Here is a 10,681-nt window from a genome sequence, read left to right as displayed (position 1 = left end):
TATTCTGTTGCACTTATCTTCAGGTTTACAGTAACTAGTAGTTTTCCACAGTAGATCTACTGAATTTTACTATCAGAAATAGTGTTCATGTGTTTGGCAACATAGTTTAGTTCTGTTCCTCGATTGCTAGTCCATGACCCTACTTTCATGTAAGTATCCAGACTTTCAGATTTCTTTGGAATACTGCAATAGGGAGGACCACGATTAACATTTAATGAAACCAGTTAGAAAATACAGAAATAGAAACTACAACTTTTGTATCTGCTAGGTACCTTTGTACCTAGATAATGCACGTTTCTAGAGGCTAAATTAATTTATAATGAAAATTGTTCTTTCGTATGAGAAATTTAAGCTTGTAATGAGATCTAAAGCGAGTTGATAAGGTAAACATCTGCAAGCTCACAGCCCCTTTTCTAATAAATCTGACAAGTTTTTTGTTTCATTCCCAATAGAAGCCAATATTTTGTACAGCATTTGTGTTTTTCTTGTTTCAAACGACTCTTAGAAAAGCCAGAATTTCATGAGGGAACAAAATGTTTTTTAAGATTGCTGGCTTTAAGACAGCCAATGCTAAGAGTAAGGCATGCTATGATCGAAGCAGCACTCAGACAAACACCAGGCATGGGTGGCCTGCCAAGCAACACCAAAGATTAGTGAAATTATTTGATTTGTGTGTATGTATTAATGGTTGTTAGTTGAGGCAGGCAATGGACATCTCATGATGTCCATAGAGAGTGACAAAGATGTTTTTTTTGTTTTTTTTTTTTTTTTAAGGCATAGGATATTTTTTGTGGGGAATTTAATTTTTTATTTGTGTAAATTATAAATTTGGGGAATTCTACACAATGGAAGGCAGCCGTCAAAATTACCCCCAAACTACTAGCAGCTTGTGGTTTTGAGTGGCAAAATACTTGCTTAGGAAAAAGCTATCAATCACCTTCTGAAAAATATAATTAAGTGTATTGAAAAAAGATGATGAAGAATAGTTACAGCCACATTAGAAATTAGTACAAAGTTTTAAGCTGTGCTGCATGTGTAGTGGGATGGATTGCTTTTATGCAGCTGAAGATTGAAAAGCTGCTAGCACTCTTTTAAAAGGCCATTCAACTTATCCCTTAAGGAAGATCCTTTGAATTTTGGTGATCTTAAAGTCATTGGCTCTCTTGAGCTAAAAGAGTGACAAAATTCATTGGTTAAGTTGGCTAAACCTTGTCTGTAGTAAGACGTGATGGCCTGGCAACTGGTAGGAGCTGGCAGGAGATGAAACTGAAGGGAAGGTTGTGAGAGCTGAGAAAGACACATGGGCTGAGGTCATGCCAACAGGCAAACAGTCTTGAGAAATAAGTCTTATTGAAAATTACCACACTTTTTATGTGCAAAATACAGCTATATATCTCAAAAAGAACAACAAAATAATGTCATTCCTCCAATGTTTTATTATTTCAGTGATGCAGGCTTATCCATTTATTAACTGGCTGCCCAGCAAGAATTGTTAAAACACGACTTTTCTTTCCTGAAAATAAATAAATAACATTGAAGAGAGAATTTATGAAGGAGTTACAGTTCTCAGCTACTTGGAGTTACTTTAATCTTCTTGAATTAGTAGTGGGCTTTCCATTTCTTCATCTTGGATATGTATTTATGAGAGGCTGTTTCTCCACGGATGATTTAGTGGCCAAGTTTTCACTGTCTTCTAAGTAACGATGTTGAACAGTGAGTGAAGGAGTAATAATTAGATCTTACCCTGCCTGTTGTAATCTAGTCTGTTTTTTACTCTATTAGCCAAGGTAATAGTGGAGGATCTCTCAAGCATGATGCTGCCTGTAACACGTCTTAGGGACTACAGTTTTAATGCCCATAGACATCCCAAGAACATAATTTTTAGCATATATTTGATGAATGGCTTGCTAGCTACTTCTTTCAGAGAAGCAACTATGAGATCTGCTCTTGACAGGAATGTGATTTAATACAGCTGGATCAGCTAGAGCAGATTGATCTCATCCCTGTGGCTTTTGAATATATCAGAGGGTGCAGGCTCCAGTTTGTGCCCAATTCAGTCACCTGCCCTAGCAATAGCTGTGTTTCTGGCTGGTTCTCCACAGATTCCTGAAAGCCCTCATACGTACCTTTCATTTAAAGGAATTCACACAGCAGACGTTGCCTTTCCCTTAAATACTTTCTACCCATTTCAGAAACTGAAAGTGGTTTGAGCCTCAAAACCTGATCCACCTCCTCCACATTCACGTCGCTGTGCTGGACCCAGCCCTGGCAGTGTTTGGTACCAAGCAGCCCCACGACGAGGAGTTCTGGTGCTGGAAATCCAGGAGTTTTGAACCACATCGGGAAGTTCTCAGTAAAGCCTGGCACAAATCAAATGATTTGACTTCTTCCAGTACACTGTGTATCCTTAGAGCGTTATACATTTCTCATGCCACCCCTGCATTTTTCAATGGGTGATGCGATTCACCGAATGTGTGCTTATAAAAGAAAGCAGTTTTCATTTCTCTGCTGGGTAAGGGGCTTTACACTTCTGGAATCGTCTTTCCATTTACATTCGCCCAACGATGGAATCTGGGTAACAGAAATACTTTCAAAGGTGCAGCCTCCCGAGGGAAAGTAACCCTTTTCATCATTAAAGTGCCAGAAAAGCTGCTGGTTTACACTGCTTCCAAACAATCCATTAGGATGAGTAATTTCAAATCGAGCCTTTTTTGACCAGGTGGTTTGTGTTTACTGCCACCAGAAGCTGACAATATTTTTACATGGCTGGTGTTAGAAGTGACAATAATGGCATTTGAAAAAGATCTTCCCATGTTCACGGATTACATACCTGCTGCAAAATCATGGCTTTGGTAGGAATTTATTCAGCATTTCAGTGGGTACAGCTCTGCCCTGGGAACAGCCTCAACAGTGCTGAGTTCTTCCAACTTTTCCAGTGATTTGTGCCTATTGATTAAAGCTCCTGAAGGTCACAGAATTGAAATTCATTTGGATGCAACCATTATACAAAAATAACACAAAGTATTTGTTCATCAAAATCAAGGTCATCAAAATCAAGGTGTAAGTCAACTTCTGAATGACCAAGAATTGAAATGAGATTTTGCTGCTTGTAGCAGTGTTACAAGTAAATGCCAGGTGTTTCAACAAGCCCCGTTAGGTGATAGATGATCCAGCCAAGCCCGTCCTTGTGCCTGGGGAGTTCACTCCGTTATCTGCTCCCTACCAATTTCAAAGCCAGTACTTGAGACTGTAAAACAAGAATCCCTTATTTAATAAGCTGACCTTGAGTTACTCAGTGTCTGCCAACGTGTTATAAATGCTGAGGAACATAGAAACAAGTGTGCGTTATTACTGTAAAGCCCTTAATAAGTAGTTTGTTGAAACACTGCCATTTGCAACACCATTTCCAGCAAAGCTGAGCCTTCTGTTTTATGCCAATTACACTTGTGGAGGGTTGAAGTGAAAGCTAAATTGGTAAATCCTCTTTTAAGAGAGCTAACATATTTAACTTTTTTAGTTTTCCGGAAGGTTACTATTTCTGTTTTGACTGGTAAAACATCCAGGACAGAATCTAAATGGTGGTACGCATTTATCATGGTAGATCAACAGCAAAAGTGGTAAAATATATACAGCCAAGTACGCTGTTGGGGTTGTAGAAAGGTAGGGTATCGCTTTGCTGTGGAGGAATAATGCACAGAACCTATAGCACAGAAAGTCCAACAAGGCAATGAAAGCTCCCTTTGCTCCAATGAACCATTGTACAGGAGACCCACATCAGAAATGGATGGTGAGGTGGAGGAACTGGTGAGTAACCCAAGTGGGTGACAGCCTGGGGCAGGACCTTCCACCAGGCTCTGCCAACCAGACTGAGATTTAACTTGCCCACGGCTCTGTCAGCACCTTAAAGTCTGTGGTATGTGTCCCTGTTCTGGGTTGAGAGGGCTGCTAAAAGAGCCTGAATTCTCTCTTGGTACTGCAGAAAAGCATAAGGAGCTGTAGACTGATCCCATTTATCACAGTCCACGTTTCCTTTTCAGAGAGGGGTTCTTTCCCAGGACATTCTTTCTACTGTTTGAGTGCAGATTAATGGGATCATGCTGTCTGTCATCAGTGCTGTTACCTTTGATTATGCTCCAGTAAGTTAAACATTTCAAAGCAGAAAAAAAAAAATGCTGTTTTTCAAAGATCTATTTAAAGCTGATTTGAGAATTTGTATTTCTTTCTACTGATTTTTCTAATGCAAGTGCATGCTACCAAGTGGTAGGAAAATGGATCTGACCTAAACATCTTTAAATGAGAATTTCTTAGCCTCCTAGGACAAATCTTGCAATCCTTTATCACTGAAAAACTTCATCAAGTTAAGATGATATTGTAAAGTACTCCCAAGGTGCTGCCGGATTTGTCCTTAAGGTACAGTAAAAAGGAAAACTCATTTGGGGATTTTGTTTAGAAACAAGGAAAGTCAACTCTTCTGTTGCATTCTTTCTTTTGAGTTAAACTATGCCATGCCTGTCAACTCAGCTATTCCAAGTTTGCATACTGGAAGATCAGCTTGAAAAATAAATTGACTTCATTTTCACATGCTTTGAAGTACAATAAAGTTTGTTTGGATGCATCTGTATTTCAGCCTGTTTTTGTTGTCCGCGTTGCACTGTTGATTGCTGGTGGGACTCTGCTCAGATTGTGTGAGACAGGAGATTAACACCTTTTATACAAATGGCTAGATGCCCTCATGACACACGACTAGCTCACACCCCGGGCAGGAACACAGTGTATGCAACTGCTGATCCTCAGCACCTTTTAAGGAAAAAAGATTTAGGAAGAACTGGTTTACAAACAGAAAGGTCTTCCAAGCACCTGTAGGTACTTTCCTGTAGAGAGGTGGGGCAGCCAGTGTAATGAAGACAATCCTTGCATGCTTGGATTGCAACAAGTCCTACGAGGAGCAGCTGAAGGAGCTGGGCTTGTTCAACCTGGAGAAGAGGAGGCTCAGGGGCGACCTTATCGCTCTCTACAGATACCTTAAAGGAGGCTGTAGTGAGGTGGGGGTTGGCCTGTTCTCCCACGTGCCTGGTGACAGGACGAGGGGGAACGGGCTAAAGTTGTGCCAGGGGAGTTTTAGGTTAGATGTTAGGAAGAGCTTCTTTACTGAAAGGGTTGTGAGGCATTGGAACAGGCTGCCCAGGGAGGTGGTGGAGTCACCATCCCTGGAAGTCTTCAAAAGACGTTTAGATGTAGAGCTTAGGGATATGGTTTAGTGGGGACTGTTCGTGTTAGGTTAGAGGTTGGACTCGATGATCTTGAGGTCTCTTCCAACCTAGAAATTCTGTGATTCTGTGATTCTTTCTCATCTCCATCACTTTGGGCAGCCCTTCCCATTGTTGCTGCAGAGGCTGGAGGTTGTGTAGTGTTGGCCACTGTTCTGGCCACCCCTCAGATCATGCACAGGTCATGATCAGATGCCTACAGATAGCTGTGTGATGCTTTATAACATTAAGACTTACACGTATTTTCTCTAGAATCCATTTTTAAAACAACTTGGCTATGAATTCTGGGACTTTACCTTCTAAATGGCTGTGGAAGAGTCTTCCCATGCTCGCCCACTACCTGAGGCAAAACCTACTGCAGAAACTACATGGCTGTGTAGTAAGGCACAAGTATATATCTGTTCCTTTTGGGTACATGATCAGTATGATACAATGGCAGTGCATGAAGTCTGTACCCTTCTGTATTGCAGATCAAAGTGTGAAGTGTGCCTGATCACGTTGCTACGCTAAGTAGATCATTGCAGTATTTGCTTAGGCACAGTTTCAAAAGCAGCTTGGAAACTTTAAAAAAAAAAAAAAAAAAAGACACATCTTAAGCACAACAGATTGCCCCTTCAGAAAATATTACATCTACACCACCGAGTGAGACCCTGCCAGACTAAAGCTATGTTGATGTCACGGGATCCAAAGCCTGGAGCAGAGGCACAAGACGTCGCTGACACAGTGATCAAAGAGGTTTCAGAGCAGCATGGAGAATCACCCCTTTTGGTTGACAAGTGTTGAAGTCCTTCTGCTGGAGGAACACACGGGAGGGCTGTGTGGCCCCATCCCTGACCTTTCAGATCCATGGCTGTCACCGTGACCCCATCACAGGACATACCTGAATCACCGTGCTGTCCCACCAGTCTGTGTGAGCCCAGAAGAAGCAATCCGCCAAATGAGGATGCTCCAGGATAAACAAATCATATGGAATTACTGTTTGGGTTTTCTCTAATTTTCATCTGCTCACACTGGCTCTGCAAAGTGTCGTAGGCTGTCCTGGACAGTGCTGTCCTCCTGGCTATTTGTAAACGTGTACTATAGCCACCATGCATCGAGGGCAGTCAGGCTGACCACGTCCTGCCTTTTGCGCTGACTGGCACTGATTTAAAGGACTCTCGGAGTGAAAAATAAACAGAATTGAGTGACAGGAATCACACTATAGGAATTTACTAATTTGAACCCTAGTCTCAAACTGCGATAGTGATTTTATAAGATATCGGTATAAAAGCTCACTTCTGAGCTCATTGTGTAGCTTAGTAAAATCTATGCAGTAAGGCAAAACAAACAAGGAATATTGACCTGGAATGCCAGGGGGTATTTGGAGTTGGAGGAAATCCTATAAAAGCTGACCACATGTTATTGACATCCTGTGATGTTCTCTCAAAGCCAATTTCCAGCAAGTCTTTCCTTCTGTTTCTTTTTTAGCTCTCATTGCCCTACTCTCCTATCAACTGGCAGTAAATTAAATTAGCCTTCCCCAAGCTGAGTCTGTTTTGCCCGTGTTGGTAACCAGTGAGTGATAGCCCTGTCTGTATGTTAACCCACGGGCGTTTTTCATCCTGTTTCTCCCCCTGTCCTGCTGAGGAGGGGGAGTGAGCAAGCGGCTGGGTGGGCATCAGCCAGGGTCACCAACCACACCTGGGCTACTAAGATAACCATAAAAAAGTTCCTGTAAGAACCTGAGGTGCTAGAAATCAGTGCCTGGGCTATACCGCAGAAAAAAAAAAAAAAGAAAAAGACTTAGACAGTGAATAATGTCACTGCTTGTTCCTAAAGAGAGCGTGCGAAACAAGATGCGTGCACAGTTCTGTGGCTGTGTCACAGGGACGCTGCGTGTGATTTGTAATCTCTTCGGGGTCTAACCACTGCCACATAGCCCCTTCTACTAAAGCAAACAGATCACCCTGTAATTGGCTATGATGTAATCACTTGTAAGAGCAAAACTTTGTTTCCTGATGAAAGGGAACCGGGGAGAGCTATAAAGATGAAATACCAGTGCTACCAGTGGGATTCAGCTGCTGTTCTGCAGTAGCTTGATATGATTAACAGGATGCTATACAGCGTATTTCTGCAGCATGGATGCTTTGGGAATGCAAGGCATGATGCTTAGCCATGATTAAAAGCTAAACCACATGCTCTGGCTTCCTTCTAAAGCAGATTTCATTGGGATGTCACACCCCTGTAGCACCTCCATGGCCCAAAGGGTGCATCCCCATATGGGAGAGGGGCCCCTTCCCATGTTGTGGGGAAGGGAACTCCTGGCACAGCACAGAAAGCCACTGGCAGAAATCACAGTGTTACCTGCTGGGGCTGAAGCTGCTCAGCCTGGACAGGCTTTGTCCTCAGACGGCTGAGGTTTGGACTGCAAAGGGTTTGCCTCTTCTCCACCTCCGTGATATACCCACAGTCAGCATTTATCTTCCCCTCGGGAAACCCTTTTGAAAGTACTCAGTGAAGGTGATCAGCTTGATGTGGTCAGGTCAGGTGTCACAGCATAACAGAGCCGCTCAGGATGGAAGGGACCTGGGGAGGTCTCCCCTCCAACCTCCTGCTCTGTACCCGGTCAGTCTTAAAAACCTCCCCAGATGGAGCCCCCACAACTTCTTCCACCCACATAATGAACATTTCTCGCTTTATACAGAACTGGAACCTCTCTGGTTAAATTTCTGTCTGTCATTTCTTGTCTTGCCACCACACACCACTGCAGAGAGCCTGCAAACCTTCTGCTCCATGGCACAGGGAGCCAGTGCCACACTGTCCTCTTTGGGACATTTGGGGAAGGCTGATCCCTCTCCCCTTCCCATATAGTGAGGGCTGAACCAGCACAGATTTAGAGTTTTCAAATTGATACAGTTTTACTACCATACCTGAAAATTCAGGAAACTCAGTGCCCAGCACACCACGTAAAAGATCACCTCCATCCAAATGAGCAGGGACCTCCAAGGGTTGTGTGTGTGTGTGTGTTTTTTTTTTTCCTGATATTTTTAACATAATGTAGAGGGCAACAGAACGGAGATTTTTTCTCACCTCTTTGTCCTGGGCTGCAAGTGAACCTTCTGGACTCTGCTGGTCCCAGGCTATGTTGAGACAAGCCTGCTGGCTCCTGCTGACTGGTGCTTTTCAGGGTGCACCTCCAGCTGTGTGACATCCCCAATCTGCCTCTTTCGGACAGCACAGAGGAATAGGATCAAGCCTGAGGAAGGGAGCTGGTCACTAGAGATGTAGTCTTTGTATAAAATCCCTTTGCCAGTGGGTGGGACTGACAACACCTCCTTTTTGGCTGCAGAGCAAAGATATTGTGATACTTCTGGTGTGCAACATACTTTGAAGCATTTAAAAGTGGCCATACGAACAATTTATAGTGCTTGGCATCTTCCTATGAAATATTTATAGAGGCAATATATTCCAGTGAAATATACTGCTGGCCCATGCAGCTTGGATGATAAAAAAGTCCATTGTAATCTGCAGAAAAGGAACTCATCAGCACCATGGAAATAAGATTTGTAACCAGCACCATCACTATCTGGAATCCAGGAAATAGGAAATCATTTTTCCTACAATAAATCCCTGGTGCAGTGAAGGCAATGGCAAAGTTCATCTGTGCATGTGGAGCTGGGCTGGTGTTGGTCGTGCCAGCGAGGAAAATGGGTCAGTGCTGCAGGGCCAGCCAAAGCAAGGGCAGTGGCTGATGGAGAAAAAAAGCAAAGCCATAGTCAAATAACTTCACAACCTTCCCTGGTGGGAGATAGAAATCACAAAATCCGTAAAATCCAGAGGCAGGAACAATATTTCATTTGTTTAAAGGAGCCTTTTCCATTCCCTGGTCACACAGATAAATGCTGGTGCAGAAGAATACACAAATGAATGAGTTCTCATCAAAAACAGAATCGAGCCATGAAGCTGTGTTCATTATAGTAGTGATTTTCTCTTTTCTCTGCAGAACAGGACTCCAAGGGATGCAAGATAGAAAGTCTCCGAATGAAAGTCCTCCTTGCCTATGGAGGTTTTATTTTTGTTCTTCCTCTGTGAGTTATTTTCCTTCCTTGAAAGTCAGTGCGCAGCCAGGAGCCCCTGGCACGCTCCCTCTTAGGGAAAGGCACAGGCTGCAGGCTCCAGGCTCTTGCCATAGGTAGGTTTCCTTAGTCTGGAGGTTTTTCAAAACATTTTAATGTAAACTGAAAATAAATCAAGCAGGTACATGTCAGAAGTCTCAAACAGTCAAGTTCACCCCGTTTCTGATGTAAATACCCAAGTTAGAAACCATTCATCATCTGGAGGGGACAGGTGGGCCCAGCTTCCTCCAGTGCCCTAAGTGTGGATCTGAGGCCAAGGGGCGGCCATCCCTTCGCCACCTTGCCAGGTCCTTCTGCTGCTGTAGGACACACACCTGTGGACCAACAGGGTTAAATTGCTACCAGGAGTCTTCAGAGGAGCCGATGAGACATGTAGGGAAGCTGAATGGCTGAAGGTCCTGACCAGACAAGATCTGGGGCAGCAGACACCTACTTCTGGTGAGCACCCTCATCTGTCTGCTGAGAGGTGAGGTGCCTCTGTCTCCTCGTTAGCCACCACCTTGTCCCCATTAACGTCTTTAGGAGGAGCTCTGAATCCTTTCCAAAGCCATTGCTGCTTTCCTTGAGCAACTCCTTTATCATACTAATTGTATAAGATTATAATCACTGGTAATTTTAACTAATTACTGAGGCAGTTGTTCCTTCTTTAATACTAAATTGATTCAGAGAGGGAGTTTCAATTGGAAGCCAAACCTATTACTCATGCTAAGCCCTCTGATGTGTTTACACTTTGCGTACTGAGGATTAACAGCAAGCTGGGAAACCTCCAGGGGCTTGCTCTTTTTAACCTTTGGGCACTTGCATTTTCTCTTGTCCCTGGGCCAAAATAAGAGATGTCACAGTGGCTTTCCTCCAGGAAAGGGATTTTGCTCAGCAAAGGGCTCCAGCACACCCAGAAAAGGACAACTTCTTATTTTTTTGTCGTATCAATCCCCTGCCCTCACCAGTCTGTGACAGCCAGCTCGCAGGTGGGGGGTTCTCGGGAGTCAGCACCTGGCATCATCAGTTTGTTCATCTCAAAGCAACACAAATGCAGAAAAATGTGTGGGGTTTTAGAAAAAGAAAGTCAGTTTTCCATTGTTCAGAATGCCCCTACATTTTAATTAGAAAAAGGAGAATGACTGCAAATCCTAAATACCTTGGCCATCTAGACTCATGCCACAGTGCATGCAACAGCAAGGTGTTTGCTGAGGGTGAGACATCCCATCCCATCCCATCCCATCCCATCCCATCCCATCCCATCCCATCCCATCCCATCCCATCCCATCCCATCCCATCCCATCCCATCCCATCCCATCC

The sequence above is a fragment of the Anas platyrhynchos genome, chromosome 2, assembly GCF_047663525.1.
Source record: "Anas platyrhynchos isolate ZD024472 breed Pekin duck chromosome 2, IASCAAS_PekinDuck_T2T, whole genome shotgun sequence".
NCBI classification, from domain to species: domain Eukaryota; kingdom Metazoa; phylum Chordata; class Aves; order Anseriformes; family Anatidae; genus Anas; species Anas platyrhynchos.
Note: the sequence above shows the minus strand (reverse complement) of the source record.